Here is a 15894-nt window from a genome sequence, read left to right on the forward strand (position 1 = left end):
AACTTTTAAGCATTTGTTTTAATATTTGTGTAATTTTAAGATTAGTTTTGGGGCAAAATTAATTTTACAGGATGTTTGTTGGATCTTTAACATCTGAGACACAGAAAAAAAGAGGAGAGATAGAAGGCGGAATTCAGTCCAACCCTTCTTATTGGACTTTTTCAGTTTGCACGTAAAAAATGTGGGTGGAAATGCTGGAAATTCGAGGTGGAAAGGTGGACGTATCGATAAAAGCAAAATGCAACAAAGTGCAATGGGAACAGATTTAGCGAATACATGATGACGTAACAGGAACCATGTGACATAAATGTCCCTGAGCTCTCGTCTTTGTCTCTGAGCAGCCTTCAATACGTGATACCTGACACAGGGCCGTTTTCAAAACACTTCCAAAAGCAAGAAGCTGTGATGTTAGCTGTTCTCTTCATTTCAGCTGTCTATTACACTTTTCATCACCAGGATTTGTATCACGTTGTCTACATTATCACGTCTACATTTTGTAGATTACTGCACTGGAAAGGAGAATCAGCAGCACCAACTGTTTACTTTGATGTGCTCAACCATAAATATTCACAAAACAGTAGCGGATGGACACGCACATTAATACGCATTACTTTTTATGGATTTTCTGAAATTTCGGTTAAAATTTGGAAGGAAACCTAACTAGTGATAAAGAGCATGTATGTAAATGGACAGGACCTACTCTGCATATGTGTGTTGCAAATGTTGTTTGATAGGGATGGGGGTCTAAATTATTAGGCTGTCATTATGGTGCTTTTGGCTGTTCCTTCAAAGATTAAATCGTCACACATGTTTCTGGTTTGGAAAATGACTTTATAGTTATCAAGGACTTTCTCTTTCATTGTTTTGTTTTCTTTTTTTGATGTCCATTTGGGCAATGAGTATTTCACTGGGAGTTTCAATTACAGCTTTCTCTCTGTGGATGTCACGTTTTTGCTGGTAAGTAAACATGAAACTCTTCCTCAGGTCTTTAATCTTGTGATGAAGCATGCCAAGAACATCCGATTTAAGGGATGGCAACGTCAGTCTGTCTGTCAGTCTCTCCAGCACTTCTGGGCTGAAATATCTCAACAACTACTGCATGGATAGCCATTAAGTTTTGTACAGACATTCATGGTTCGCAAATGATGAATCGTAGTGACTTTGGTGATCCTCTGAATTTTCCTCTAGTTCTACCATGAGGTTCACATTTGTGGTTTTTAGTGAAATGTTTCAGCAACTGTTGGATAGAGTTAGCTGCTCTGTGATAACTACATATTATGTCCGATTGTATCCAGAGGTCTTTTACATATTTAGGTTGGAATACAGCAGCAGTGTACACTCTGATCTGGCAGATGGAAATCTCAAATCTCACCTCGGTGGTCTTGTGATTTCATAGCATGTTGCACTCTCTTGGGTGTCAATTTTAGCACACTGGGTTGCGTTAAAGATCTTGTTACAACATCACTTACCCCAAAATGACTATGTGAACTTTGGAAATAGGACCTGGCTAATGTGGGTACATTTCAAAACACAATGTTTTAATTGTTTGCAAAGTTTTATGGCCACACAGGATTTTCAGGTTGTTTTCCTTTCACAGTGAAATACCAAAACGATATAAAAACACTTACATAAGGCGATATATTTGACATTAACATTGAATCAGATGACAGCTTTAAAGGGCCGGTTCGCCCAAATTACAAAAACATATTTTTCTCACCTACCTCTAGTGGAATCTGTCCATGCAGATAGTTTTAGTTTTATTTTTCCAGGTAACATCTCTCTTCAGAAACAGTGTTCTTTCTCATTGCTCTGATGCACAATTCAAATCGTCAGCCAACCCACCTTCATGGCCCTCTTCTCACCCTGGGTTGGTGGACATGTGTCTCTATTAGGGATGAAAACCTGCACTTATTAACATTTTTATATTAACTATGAATCAAATGAATGTATTTAATTAATGATTAAACTACTTTGAATGCTTAAGAAGTTATGGATGCTGTATCTTGCCCTGTTTTAAAGCACTTTTTACTTTCTTTTTAACTGAATCTTGTTTGTTGTCTGTTATGTCAGATGTCTTGGCACACACACCCTATGAGAAACATCTGTGTAAGTGTATGAGATACATATGGCTCAAATGACAAATAAAGCAAATCTGAATCTTAATATTAAAGTTGTCACCTGTAGTGACAAACCAACAGAGGATTATCACCAACTGTGTGGTTCCCCACAGCTACACTTGATAATAACAACAGTTGTTAATGTTATTAGTAACACCTGTGCTTTTCCTACTATAATAAACCAGAATGTCTGCTGTGAGAAAGCTTGATAATATAAACCCATCAACCCCTGCAGCTCCTAGTAAATGAATTCAAGACAGAATGCAACGATTACAAAGTCAATGAAATGACGTGATTAGACGCTCATATCCCGGGGCTTTGTGGATCTGCTTCATAAACATACTATGAGGCTATGGAAAAGGAGAGAGACTGGAAGGAAAACACACGGGAAGAACCAGAGTTTCTGGTGGGTTCTGAGTTCAGTTAGAAAACTGAACACAAACACGTAGACACACGAGATGGTCCAGTGGACAAACTCGCACAAATGACGCAAGGCGAAATTCATTCTGTATTACACACTCCCCCTGCTGGTTATGATGATGTGCATGTAATTTTGACTCTCATGATGTCTTGTCTCGGGTGCGTCTGGTCCAGTCTGATTGAGGGGGAATGAATGGGAAGGGGGCAGGGACCTTGGCTCAGTCTCTTGTCACCTTCCAGTCTCAGCAGCAGCAGTTAGATTTCTGCTTTTGTTGGTTCGTTATTTTTCAATGGGTCCTGTTTTTGTGGCTTTATTTCCTGTTAAGTTTATTTCTAATGTTGGCTTAGGTTAGAGGGAAGAACCCAGATTCTACGAGCCATTGTGGGTTGGTCTGTGTGCCTTCCCTTCCTTTTTGTTAATTTTAGCTGGCCCATTAGCCTTCTGTTATTTGTTGTCGGGGTTGGTTTATGGTCACATTTACTGTTTATTAATAAATTTAATGTTTTTTTCTACAACTGCTTGACTTTTATGGTTATGTTGGACCTCTTTTGTAAGGAGCCTTTCTGATGTTTGTAACATTCAGTCTGAAAACGCCATAAGACAATAAACAAGCCAACAGCCCAAACTGTTAAAGTAATGGAGCAACACTGGGATCAGTAACTGTCATATAATGGCTGGATTTCAAATTGTCATCCCTTACAGGATCTCATTACTGTAACCCATTACTCAATGTCAAAGTCCAGCACATTCCCTCGCCCATCATCCACGACTTCCATACATATAACTCCTGTGGGATACACTTTCTTGAGTGGAAAAAAAGCTGCCTGTGAACGCAATCCACTCAGCAATTACATTTCCTCCAAAATGTATGAAAAAAAACATTTTTCAGCATACAAGGCTGTTATCAGTGTTTCATGTAAAGTACAAATGCTAACACAGAACATAACTCACACTAGTTCACATGTGTCTGTGAAGTATGTGTCCATGCACTGTATATAAAGGCATGTTTGTATGTAGCTTATACATGTGTGTGTTGTTACAGATAGTTGGCTGGCAACAGAGGGATTACTGCCGTCCAAACACACTTTGTGATATACCCAGGAAGTACGTGTAGAGACATGTTTGGTTAACCTCAACACTGGGGCCTTGAGTGAACGCAGACTCCCGGCCGCAGTATTCTGGAGGAAATCCAGTAACGTGTTACATATGGGGGGTATTATTCATGATTACAGTTCAATAAACAGAGACAGAGGATGGAAACGGATCTGTGGTCTGATTCTTCCTCCTGACCTTGCTTAACTGGGAATCTTCTTCCTCCTCTCTTCTCCTCAATTTCTCTTCTCCTCTCTTCTCTTCTCTTCCTCTGGCATACCCAGAAAATTAACAGTTATGTATTTTCTCCCCTTTTCAGGATATCCTTCTGGTATCACTTTCCAAAGCAGTTATACAGTAGCATGTTTTTTAGGGCAACAACTAACAATTATTTTCAACACATTCTCATAATTAAACAACAGTATAGGTCTAAAGTTCATCCAGCAAAAAACAACCTATAGTTACATTTATGCCATCTGGGGACTCCAGAACGATCCATAGGACCATATTATACCTCTTTCCAAAACTGTTACAAATCACTGTAAAAGAATAATGATGTTTTATGGCGTGACAGTGCTGTGGTTAAGGTCTGGTTAGGTTTAGGCAAAAAAAAACAAAAAAAACTTGGTAGAGTTAGGGAAAGATCATGGCTTGGGTTAAAATGATCACTTGAAATGTGGTTCATACGTCCTTCATCGTCGCAGCAACAGTAAACGCTGCATTATTACGTTTTTTAAAATAATGTCTCGACTCGCAGTTGGAAACATGACACTCGTGATTGGAAACGGGAAGCGAACAGCGATCTCCTGCAGCAAAGTCATCCACTCAACCCGCCTCCTCCTAACAAAAAACATCTTATCGAGTCACCTTATATTGACGTCATCTGAACTGCGTCACTTCCCCGGGTCATGATTACTACAGCTGCTAGATGGTGTAAACGTAACTACAGGTCGTTTTTACCGGCCTGAATTTTAGACCTATATTGTTGTTTTTTCTTGTGAGGATGGGCTTATTATTTTTACTATTGATTAATCGGCCAATTAGCTTCTCAATTTTAATTGTTTAGTCAATGGAAGGTCAAAAAATAATTAAAAAACGTTGTTCACAATTTCTCAGAGCTTGTGGTGCTGTATTAAATTAGCTTGTTTTGTCTGACAAACAGCGCAAAAGCCTATTAAATATACTGTCTTATGACAAAGAAAAATCGTCACATCTTAGACGCTGAAACTAAAGAAAGTTTGGCATTTTTGCTTGAATAATGACTGAAATGATTAATGATCAAAATAATTGCATATTCCTTTTTCTTTCAATCAGCTAATCGATTAACTAACTGAAAAATTCTCTCTCAGCTTTACCAACATGTTACACTACAAACTTTGGAAAGTTGTAAATCAATGGTTATTAAACAAAAAACAAGCCTCTTTATTTTAGTTTTTGAGCAGTTCATTCTGATGATATATCTTGCTACTCTGTGGGCGTAGACCCCATCTGGACACACCAGGTCTGCTGTTTGAAAGCCCTCAGGTCTTCGTCCCTCCGCCCCTGCAGCCTGCTGCTATGAAGACATCAAAGGTCTCGAGCGCCCGGTGTCACAGTAGCTTTTGCTAATGGAACCGCCCTCTCCATTGGTCCACCCACCACTTTGAGAGGTTTGAGGGGCAGGAAGCGAGACACCCCCTGCTTCACATGAAGAGCCACACAGCTCAGATCTTCAATGAATAATCCTCACACACCATGTAGTCCTTCAGTGGCTTCCACTGACTTGAAGTCTCAACTAACATCTAGAGTTCATTATATTTGTTTTCTTCATTTAAAAAAAAAAAAAAATCCAGGAATGTATCTGTGTTTATCTACAATATTAAGATTTGCTATTTAACAAAAAAAACAGGTGAGAAAACACAATTTGATTTGATTTTAAAAAATAACGTTTACAACACAACCATTTTATATTGGACCCAATTCTAGATAAATCTAAGTAAAAACAAAACAAATAAACAAACAAAAAAACCCAGTGTAATCCAATCTGCTCCCTTATATCTGGGGTCTTATATATAGATTATCAGTGTCTGAACTGTAATTTTAAGTTCTCAGAACAACATTTATACATTTTGTCCCATGCTCATGTGTTCAATTTATTGATGCCAATAAAAAACAAACAACCTGCTCACTACTGATTCTAATGAATCCACGGAAGCTCGTCTGTGTAACATTCACAAAGTTTGTATTTAATGTTTTACAAGAATGCAGTGGGAACCGTGACCAGGTCCAAATTCTACTCATCTCAATCTAATCAGGTCAGGTAGGGTCTAGTTTTACTGCCACAGGTCTGTATCAATATGTCTTAATACCCGAGTTGATCAGAGTGGATCAGAGCGTGCTCCATAGAAAACATTTTCGTCAGAGTCATCTTTTTTGAAAAATGATTTAGGTGGGTCCTGTTCAAGCAGCTGTGTTTCTGGTTGAGTCCAGATATCTATTTCAGATTTAACTGTTCTGTTTTCATTCATATCTGGACCAGCACCTTATTAACTTTTTATCCTGGTTCCAGACAGGCTGAATTGCTGCCCACATCTATGATTTTAGTGAGTCTAATCAGAATGAGTAAAAGCAAAATGACAAACCAGTCTGATTATCAGGCATACATGTTTTTGATCCAGTTTTCTCAACACACGGGCAGGAACATACGTTACCCTGACACATTTCTTCTCCTTAGCGTGGTCAGGATGTCATGTGCAACCCAGCTGGTTGAGGACAGTGTATGAATAAATGTAATCATGTGATTGAATCAGCAGAAGGGAGATCTTTGAAGGAGGAGAGGGGGGATGGTAGAAGGGAGATGATGGTGGTGGATAGGAGAGAGGGGGCCTCAGGGTGATGGTTGGGTTAAGAGGTGGCTAAGCAGGGGATGAAGGAAGGGTTTAGGATGGAGAGACTGAGGGGAAGAAAAAAGGGGAGCTGGAGTCCTGCCTGGAAGGAGAGGGGGCCTCTGTAATGCTTACTGCTTCTTCCTGTCCCACCTCACCCAATGAAACCTCAGCCAAACATACATTAGCTCCTTTTATACCTCTCATTTAAGAGTAACATGCACTGTAATCCAATTCACTTCTCAAAAAGCCCCCCCATCCTGGTATAACTGCAACTTTTTTCAATGGTATGAAGAAGACAAAGGTATTCAGGCGAGGCAGGCAAACCGCCAGTTTATATTCTTTGACGTAAATGGGTTTATAGGACTTTATTTGTAACAACAAACCAAGCCAGTTTCTTGCTTCAGCAACAATGAGTGAGTCCTGATAACTTACAAGCTACTATGGTTGTGGACTGCAAGACAACAAACTTTAGGAGTTGGAGTTCACCCATGTTTACTTAACACCAGATGCATCCTAACTGTTCTAGGTGCAGACCTATCCAGTCGCCTCTCCATTAGCTTTGCTGAATTTATGCAAATTTATGCTCTTTACATTTATTTTTACAATATTGGTTGTACTTTTTGTGAATAATATTGGACAATGATAACACAGGACTACAAGTCACTTATAGTGGTAAGGAAATGATCAACTCACCACTTTGTAAACTCTCCTCCTGTGGACTCTGCTACCTGGCCGGTCCAGGTTTTCAAATGTAAACATCGGAGTAAACATCAAGGAAAAGGTGAAGGGGATAAACAGCAGCTACAATCCCGACCACATAGTCAAGGAAGACCATGTCTGTGTCCATCTCAACATCAGAGGACACACCGAGGTAAACATGGAGGGATTAAATACCGGCTGTGATCCCAGCCACATGGATCTTCTCTGCCAAGCATCCTGCCAGCCAATGTACAGGCGTTGGATAATAAACTGGGCAATAATAAACTGCTCCCGCATCAGTTTCTAACGGGATATCAGGAACTGTAATGTCCTTTGTTTCACTGAACCTCGGCTAAATCCTGAAATACCGGACAGTGCTATTCAACCAGATGACTCTTTTTCTGTATACCAATCTGACAAAACAGAGGGCAAGAAAAAAGGAGAAAGCGTTTGCTTTATGGTGAATAAGGATCAGTGTGACAGTGGTAATATTAAAATGCTATCCTGTTCCTGTTCACCTGATCTGGAGTTATTGTCAATCAAATGCAGACAGCACTTTCTACCAAGGGAATTTACATCGATCATTATCACATTTGTCAACATCCCACCACAGGCAAGTTCAGAGGCTGCCCTGTTGGTGCCCTCTTGATGCCGCGCTCATGTTCATGGAGACATGAATCATGCTAACCTTAAGAAGGTTATGCCTGACTTCCATCAACATATTGACTGCACAACAAGGGGAATAAACACTCTGGATCACTGGTACACATCATTCAAAAATGCTTACAGATCCAAATCACTACCCGTATTCGGGAAAAATGACCATGCGTCCATCTCGCTGAGTTCACAGTATGTAAACAAACTACAACACATACCCCCAGTGATGGGACAGGTCAGGAAATGGTCAGGGCAGTCAGAGGCCGCCCTACAGTCTGCACCACATGATGCAGTCTGGAGCACATTCCAGGACACCACCGTCGTTGTCACCGATTACATCAATGCATTGACTGAGTCTGTGGTGGATTTAATTTGTGAAACAATGGATTACCAGAAACAAACCCTTTCTTCTTCTCCTCTCCTCTTTACCTCCAGTACTTCCACCCTCATGCCCAGCTTAAAGGACCTCCTGGTTTATCTTAGACAGGTGTTCATGTCCCCCATATTCAGTCCTTTATACTCTCTTACCCAATTCTATTCTCCCCTATCCCACCTGCTTCCCCCGGGAGTCTCCTTACACTTCAACAGCAGACTAATGATCTGGGAAAGTTAAGTGTCACAAAACGAGTCTGATAAACATCAGGTTTGGCTGCGGGTCATCTCTGCTTCATGTATGTGAAGAAATGAGAACATGAAAATAAAAGTTATTAGTGTGTCCCTGGTGGATTATCTATTCTACTTTAGTATACACACTGTGGTGAATGATAGTAGGCAACAAATACCACTTCAAAAGTGAGAAACTTTCTCATGTCAAGTAAAGTAAAACTACAAACTCCCAAGAACTATGTTCTGTCTCCACAGGAGAGAGTGTGCAGCTAATGTCACTGCAAGCTAAGCCTCTTTCAAACATGCACCTTGTTATGTAAATCTAATGGCAAATTTACATGTTGGTCTCATGTCTGAATAAGCGCCCAAGTTACTTTTACATAACACTTCCCACACAGCCCAAATGTGAATTAAGTGCTGTCAGATTAATGCAAAGGCTACAGCAGCAGCACAAGGTTAAATATAAATGCACAAAACCACAAAAAATGTATCACTACATCCCTTTTCAGATATGGAATATGTAGCATTGCAGGCTTCATCTGTCTGGTCAAGTACTGGCATTTTGTCTTTCACATGTAGGTGTCTGTTGTGTAAATGTTTGGCACCTGGTGCACAAGAGGGTGTTACTGCCTGAGAACATTGGTGAGTTAAAAAGTTATTACATGAAGGAAGAAGAGTCCTCTGTTCTCTCACAGGCTGCATCAGTGATGGATTTCTAAACTTGTTTTGTAACTGAAGTTTTAATTAATGGCCATCATAATTATACATGTAGTAATTGTGAGGCTCCGTCATGCATCGTTTCCATCATGAAGAAATTCTTTAATACTTGTATTATTGCATCTCAAATCACAATTGCTTTATTCAACAAATGAATCACACATTGCCTCTGGCCTTCCTACACCTTTACTCCGTCACTCCTTCCTCTCATCCCTGTGTACCTACAGATTTTATTCCTCCCTCTTCCATGTGCCCCTCCCTCTCTGTCCACTCCCCTCCTCCAACGTAAGGAGGCCCCCTCTCCAGGGTAGATCTCTCCCAGTAATCCCTTGGATCAGGGCACCCGCCCCCCCAACCCTCATCTCAGCCCTCCTCTGCTTATTAGATCAGACCCTCTGTCAAAAAGCAGGGATCTGGGGCCCCATTGTTTGGCCCCTGATTAAGAGCTTCTCACACCGGAGGATCAGGCCTTTACACAGAGTGAAGGAGAGAGAGTTGGGGGTAAGAAAGAGAGAGGATCTTTCTTTCTTTTTGTCTGGGGGGGTCTTATGGGCCACATTGTTGCAGGACTCAGAGAAGGCTTCTTTTAAAGGTGGGCTGGATTTGGGGGACAATGGGATGTTAGACGATAAGGGATTTAAACCTTAAACTCATACTTTTAAGGCCTGTGGCCATCCATTTGTCCGCCGCTTGGAGATGTCCCGATTCATGTTTGGATGTGAAGTGAGCTGCTTCGGCAGACACTGAAGGCAACATCTCAATATAAACTGACTGATCACATCAAATCTCTGTCAAGAACGTCGACACTCACCAAGACAACCTTGTCTCCTAGAAATTATGTTCATATACAACTAAATTGTTTGCCCGATTACATTGCATCCCTGAACATAATGGCTGCCTGTATTATGTTCACAGGTAAGTTTTTTCAAATGACTGAAACACTTCATTATTATGGCTATCGCTCCGAAGTCGGAGGGAAAAGGTCAGGGTGGATGAAGGGCGTATAACATACAGGACCAGAGACCCAGGTTTGCATGCTTCTCACATGTGGAAGGTTTAGGCAAGAAAAGTACTCATACATTCAGTATCAACATTTTTGCAACTTGCCAAATACCTAACTTTAGATAATTTATTACGTTTAATTAGTCCCAGTCGGGATGATATATTGTAATTAAACAAAGCAGCTGGAGGATAGCATCTGGTTACCATGGAGACCACTGAAAACTTTTGCTGAAGCATAAATTGATTAATTGATTGCATTGATTAATTTCTGTCAAGACACATCAAAAGTGTCGAGCGACCTGCCATAAATCAGCCTTTACGTTTCTAACAAAACATAACAAAACAAAGTTGCAGTTCAGTCATATATCAATTTAATTTCAGGGAGAGTAGTGGAAGGTGCACATTTAAGACTCCTACATGTATTACTAATCATACAGACAAATCCAGGACATTCTTACCTAACTAACCATTAACAGCTGCACTAACATGCTGCTTCAATTTTAACCTAAACTAAGTAAATTATATTCTGTTCAAAAACAAAGTAAATCACCCTTACAAATTAACTGAGAGCACAACAGAAAAACAAACTGAGCTTATTTTTAGAAGACAAACCCGTGACTCTATTCAGGTCTAGGCTCATATTCTAATCAGTTCAGATCGTAAAGAAAGACGTTAGTTCGAAGGGACAGTGATGCAGCATTCCAGAGGGATTGAGAGGCCATGTGGGAAAGGCAAACTGAAGTGTTAATCTCGACAGAGTGACTCCCCTCCCTTCATGTCTCATCATCCTCCAAGAGGATATTCTTAATCCCACAGTCTCTCTGGCATCAGCTAATTCATTCCCATACATGAACCAGGCCCCTCTTCACCATCACCGGATACACAAAGGGTCAATTAAAGCTGCTCAAGCTGGAATGCAAGTGGACAGTTTTTGTTTATCGTACATGCTGATTGGCTGGATATCAAAGAATATGTGTAGGAACGCCCTTCAGCTCCAGCTGGATAGTGAAACTAGGAATCAATTAAATTTAGGAGAATGTGTTTATTGCTGACATTGATTAGCGGAAAGTTGATTTTGCTGGAAAGTCACACAACAGGCCTTATGCAAGAACCACTCACAGATTCATTCTTAAGAGGCATAATTGAGTGATTTAAGAACATTTGTGACACTCATTAGTTTTCTTGGACTTTGTCGAATTTTCTGCTTTTCTTCACAAGCAGAGAAACACTTGTTTGACTTATAAAGTCTAAATCTGAACGAATTTAGAGTTTAAATATGACACCAAAATCTACTCAAATAAGATATATAACTATAACAAACTTAATGCAAAATTAATATTCTGTTTACCATGTTATCATCATGGCTGCCAATTTACTAGGAGGTTTTTCAGATTTTATGATTTTTATTGGCATATTTCGGCACAGCAGCTCCTACATTTCAGTGGTTGTTGAAAAGTGCTGCCTCAGTATCTTTCTGCAGGTCTCATCATCTTCTGACAGTGTAACATCACCTACTGTAAGCTATAATATTCTCTCAACTAATTCTCTGTGACTGTCACTGACTGCCTTGAATCACGCTTTGCTCTAGAAAAATATTTTTTTAGCATCTAACTACATGTCAAAGCATTCCCTTTTTATTTCTGTTACACTGCAGCGCTGCTCTGATGACATGTTGTTAACAGCGGTATTAATATTTTCTAAATGTTTCGGACCCTCTAACACTGACACTCATAAACTTATTATGTTTTTGTCCTCTGATTTCTGCAAGCAGGACTAGAAGGTGTACTCTTTGGTAACATTTTTGTGAATAGAACAAAGTGGAAGAGGTCCCCTTATATGGCAATTTTAGGGTTGCCGATTATGCTAATGATCAAATCTCACAAACAACAACGCACCAACTCATGAACAGGTGACATTCATCAAGCTGAAACGAGCGAAAACTTCATGCAGTTAAGAGAGTTTGTTGAGTCCAACTAGGAAGTCTCGTATGAGCAAACCTCACAGAAAAAGTAAGTGTGTTTTAGGATAAGAATACGAAAATGTAGGTTTATGAGGCCCAAAGTCTGTACAAGCTGGTAATTAAAGCCTGAGAGTAAAGAAGATTCTGATCAAGTTCATAATAAAAAAACAGAACAGAGGTAGCAGTGGAGGTTTGACCAATATATTAAGTTATTAAGTGTCAGATGCCAACCTCTCCTGTTGTCTTTTGATGACTACAGCTACTGTAAGCTACTGGAAAACTTGTCCTAAGTGATTTTGCAAGCGAATTCTTCATTTAAAAGGAAATAATTTCTAGAAAGCTGTAATTAGAATCTCTATTATATTTCTGCAAATTATTATGTCTTGTTTCCGAGTGTGTTTTTTTGTCTCCAGACTGGTTGTCAGCAGATTCACATGGCTCAAGATCAAGTGACTGACCTGGGGCCTGTGTCAAGAAGCAAGTTCAACTTAGTCTGGCTTCACTGACCCTAACTTTAGTGATCCTGGATAACTGGTATTATGAAGCTGGTCATCAGCTGGCTCAGTTAACTGGGTTTTCCAATCCAGTGAGCATGTGAGCATGTTCATGTAGCATGACAGACCTACAAGTGAGTTATTTAGGATTATATGAGATGATACAGTGATACCTGCAGGGAATAATTTGGTCACTGGGAAAGCAAAAAAGTGATTATTCAATGAGGTTAAATGTATGCCACATAATCACACAACTTGAATAGAATAAGAAGCACTAAAAATATATTTTTTAAAAAGGTATTAATTCTAATTAAAAAGAAATTTACTTCATGGAGGCTTTTTGGATTTTGTTTTCTGATATCATTTATACCCTTTTAACTAAGTGATAGGTGTCAATTAAAAACTCAACGTTTTTTGAAAGTTGCACATTTTGCAGACATTTTGGTGACTAGATTAGTTTGTACTTTGTGCATTTGTGTGTGTGTGTGTTTTGTCCGACTTATGTTGTGTTGCTGTTGTCAGCAGGTGTCTTGTGGTAGGCAGCACGGATCAGAGACGCTCAATTGCACAGTATATAAAAGCACAAAAAGCCTGCTAACCACCTGGCTTACACACACACACCCACACACACACACACACACGGACAATGGCCCTATCATTATACCACATGATAATAGTGTGTGTGTGTGTGTTTGTGCGTGTGTGTGTGTTTGTCGCTACCGTGTAATTCTAATTCTTTGAAAACACACACAGGTAGATTCCTGCTCTCTGACAAACAGACAGACAGACAGACAGAGGGAGTCGGTGACAGAGGCGGAAACACACCTTCCTCTGAGTGTGTGAATGAAAGAGACAAACAGCGTTGGAGTTTCTGTGGATGTTTGGGTTTGCTGCTCAGTCGAGGGTAGAAAAACACAGAGCAAAGAAACACCTGGGAGAGTATCAGAGCCTCCATCAGGTCACCAGGAACTACGCTCAGATTCACCTCATTCACATCTATTATAAGTATACAACAAAGAAGTCAACCTGGTCAGTTATGGTTTGGCTTAGCTTAGCACCTCGAAGCTGTTATACTTGTTATATGTTATATCTTGTGAATTTTCTACTTGTAGAAATAAAAAGTAGACATTGTGGTTTAACAAGTAGAAGCAACACAGAAGTTCAGCTTCCTTACTCTGAAAGCTGTGACTAGCTTAATAGCTAAGAAAATATAGCTTGATTACAGCTGTCTGACAAAAACTGTGACACTTTTGTGCAAAAAGTGTTGTTTCTCTTTTCAATTTGTCTTTTGTAATATCTAGTCACAACGATATTATACAATTAAGGAGCTTCAGGAAAACGTCTTTTTAGTCATGTTAGCAGTGTTGCTCTAGGGATGGAAATGCCAGTTATTCGGTCAGTCCACTACTGTGGTTCAAGCTGAGATACCATGATCAAATTACATCTTACACCATATTCAAGCACTGACTTCAAGCAGTAAATTATATCTGTTACACTCTGACATCACACTACTGGCATCTGTCAGATATTGAGGTGTGCTTACAACTGAAGAACTCCTATTTTTGACACAATGTGCCTTCAGTTGTGACTGCCAAGTGATTTTAAACTGCTCCTCCTTCAGTATAATTGAAATGAGGTGACAAATGCAGAGTTAAAATAGTAGATTCTCCAGTTTGAGGTTGAATTTCATATATATTATAAATCTATAAACCTGTATTTCCTGCACAGAGTCCATTATCAACTATATCAGGACACTGCAATGTATTATTACACATACACCATGGCCATTTACTACAAGCAAAAGGGTTAAAATGATCATATAATTTGAAAGGTTTGTGGTCAGTTTAAATATTTAGCTAATAATTTAGCACAAAGAAGTACTGTTGCTGCTGTTGACCTTAACTACATTTCAGACACCTGCCAGCCAATCAGAAACATGTGTTGTTTGTGGCCATGGTTTCTGTCACCTTTTCTTAAATACCTCAAGAAAAACAGCGATATGTCCTCAAGTTGACTTTTCAATCGATCTCAGGTGTTCAGTACAACCACTTTATTCCTCTCACGGCCACAGTGAAGCACAACTTGAGCGGTAGGTGGTAAAATGTTTTGCTCAAGGGTACATTGATGGTGGCTGGTAAGAAAAGGGAGCATCAAGTGTCCTTCTCTCTCCTGATCCATATCTACAAACTATCGCCAGGGTATCTCTTTCCCATCCCTGAAAAATGAAGCCCGTCTCTTCCCTCCACACCACCGTCATAAATATCTCAGTTCAGAGGTTGACAGCTCAAGCTTGATTCATTTTCACGCATGTACATATTTGGATTGGATCCCTGTCAAAAACAATTATAACGGTCCCCCCAGGATTTCAAACCCCCTCCTCCCTCCTGAGAGGCGTCTGCTGTCAAGACTGCTTGGATGATTTTCCGGAGTCGGGGTGTCCACATCTGTGCCTGATTAGCACAACAATAAAGCCCAGCACCCGCGACTTAATGAGAAGGCATCTTCAGCCTGGGCTCAAGGACCCCACTGACAAAGACGCTATACAACCACTACACAAGTGTTTTCCTCCAGATCCATTAGGCAGAAACCTGCCACTGCTGCTGCAAAAAAATAGATCTGATCAGAAAGAAATCTTAAAAGTAGTGATTCTCACATTCAGCAAATGGCTCTTTGTGCTCCGACCTGCACAAGAATGTAAACTGGAAAATAAAATGAGGCCAGACATGGAACCAAAAGAAAATCAAAACATCACCCACCGCCAAAATTAGAGGGGAAACCTGGCTCTATGATATGCTACCATCGATCTTTTCATTTAAACGGCAGCCTGTTTTTCTAAAGTTCAAATTACCAAAAAACTTTCCCATCTGTGCAGCCTGTTGTTACGGTCACCTCCCTGAGAGTCTGAGTAGTCTTTTGTGTAAATGTGAAATTACACAGGAGATGCAGTCAAATTCACAAATATACAGGAACATACACTTTATGTTTAAATTCCTAATGCTGTCTGTCAGAGCAGCTCACTGAGTAGTGGATACAGAAAACAATGGCTCTACCATTATACCACTGTGTGTATATGTGTGTGTGTGTGAGAGAGAGAATCTCTGCCTGATATAATTCCCGAAGGTATTTGTTTGCTCCGTCAGGAATATTTTCAAGGATAGGATCACATTTTTTCAAGTCTGTCTTGAAACAATAGTGAGGTGTTTATATATGTATTGAAACAGGTTTTCCTCGCTGTAATCATTCCTCCTGTTCATACTAGCAA

Source organism: Thunnus thynnus, chromosome 13 (assembly GCF_963924715.1).
Source record: "Thunnus thynnus chromosome 13, fThuThy2.1, whole genome shotgun sequence".
Taxonomy (NCBI): Eukaryota; Metazoa; Chordata; class Actinopteri; order Scombriformes; family Scombridae; genus Thunnus; species Thunnus thynnus.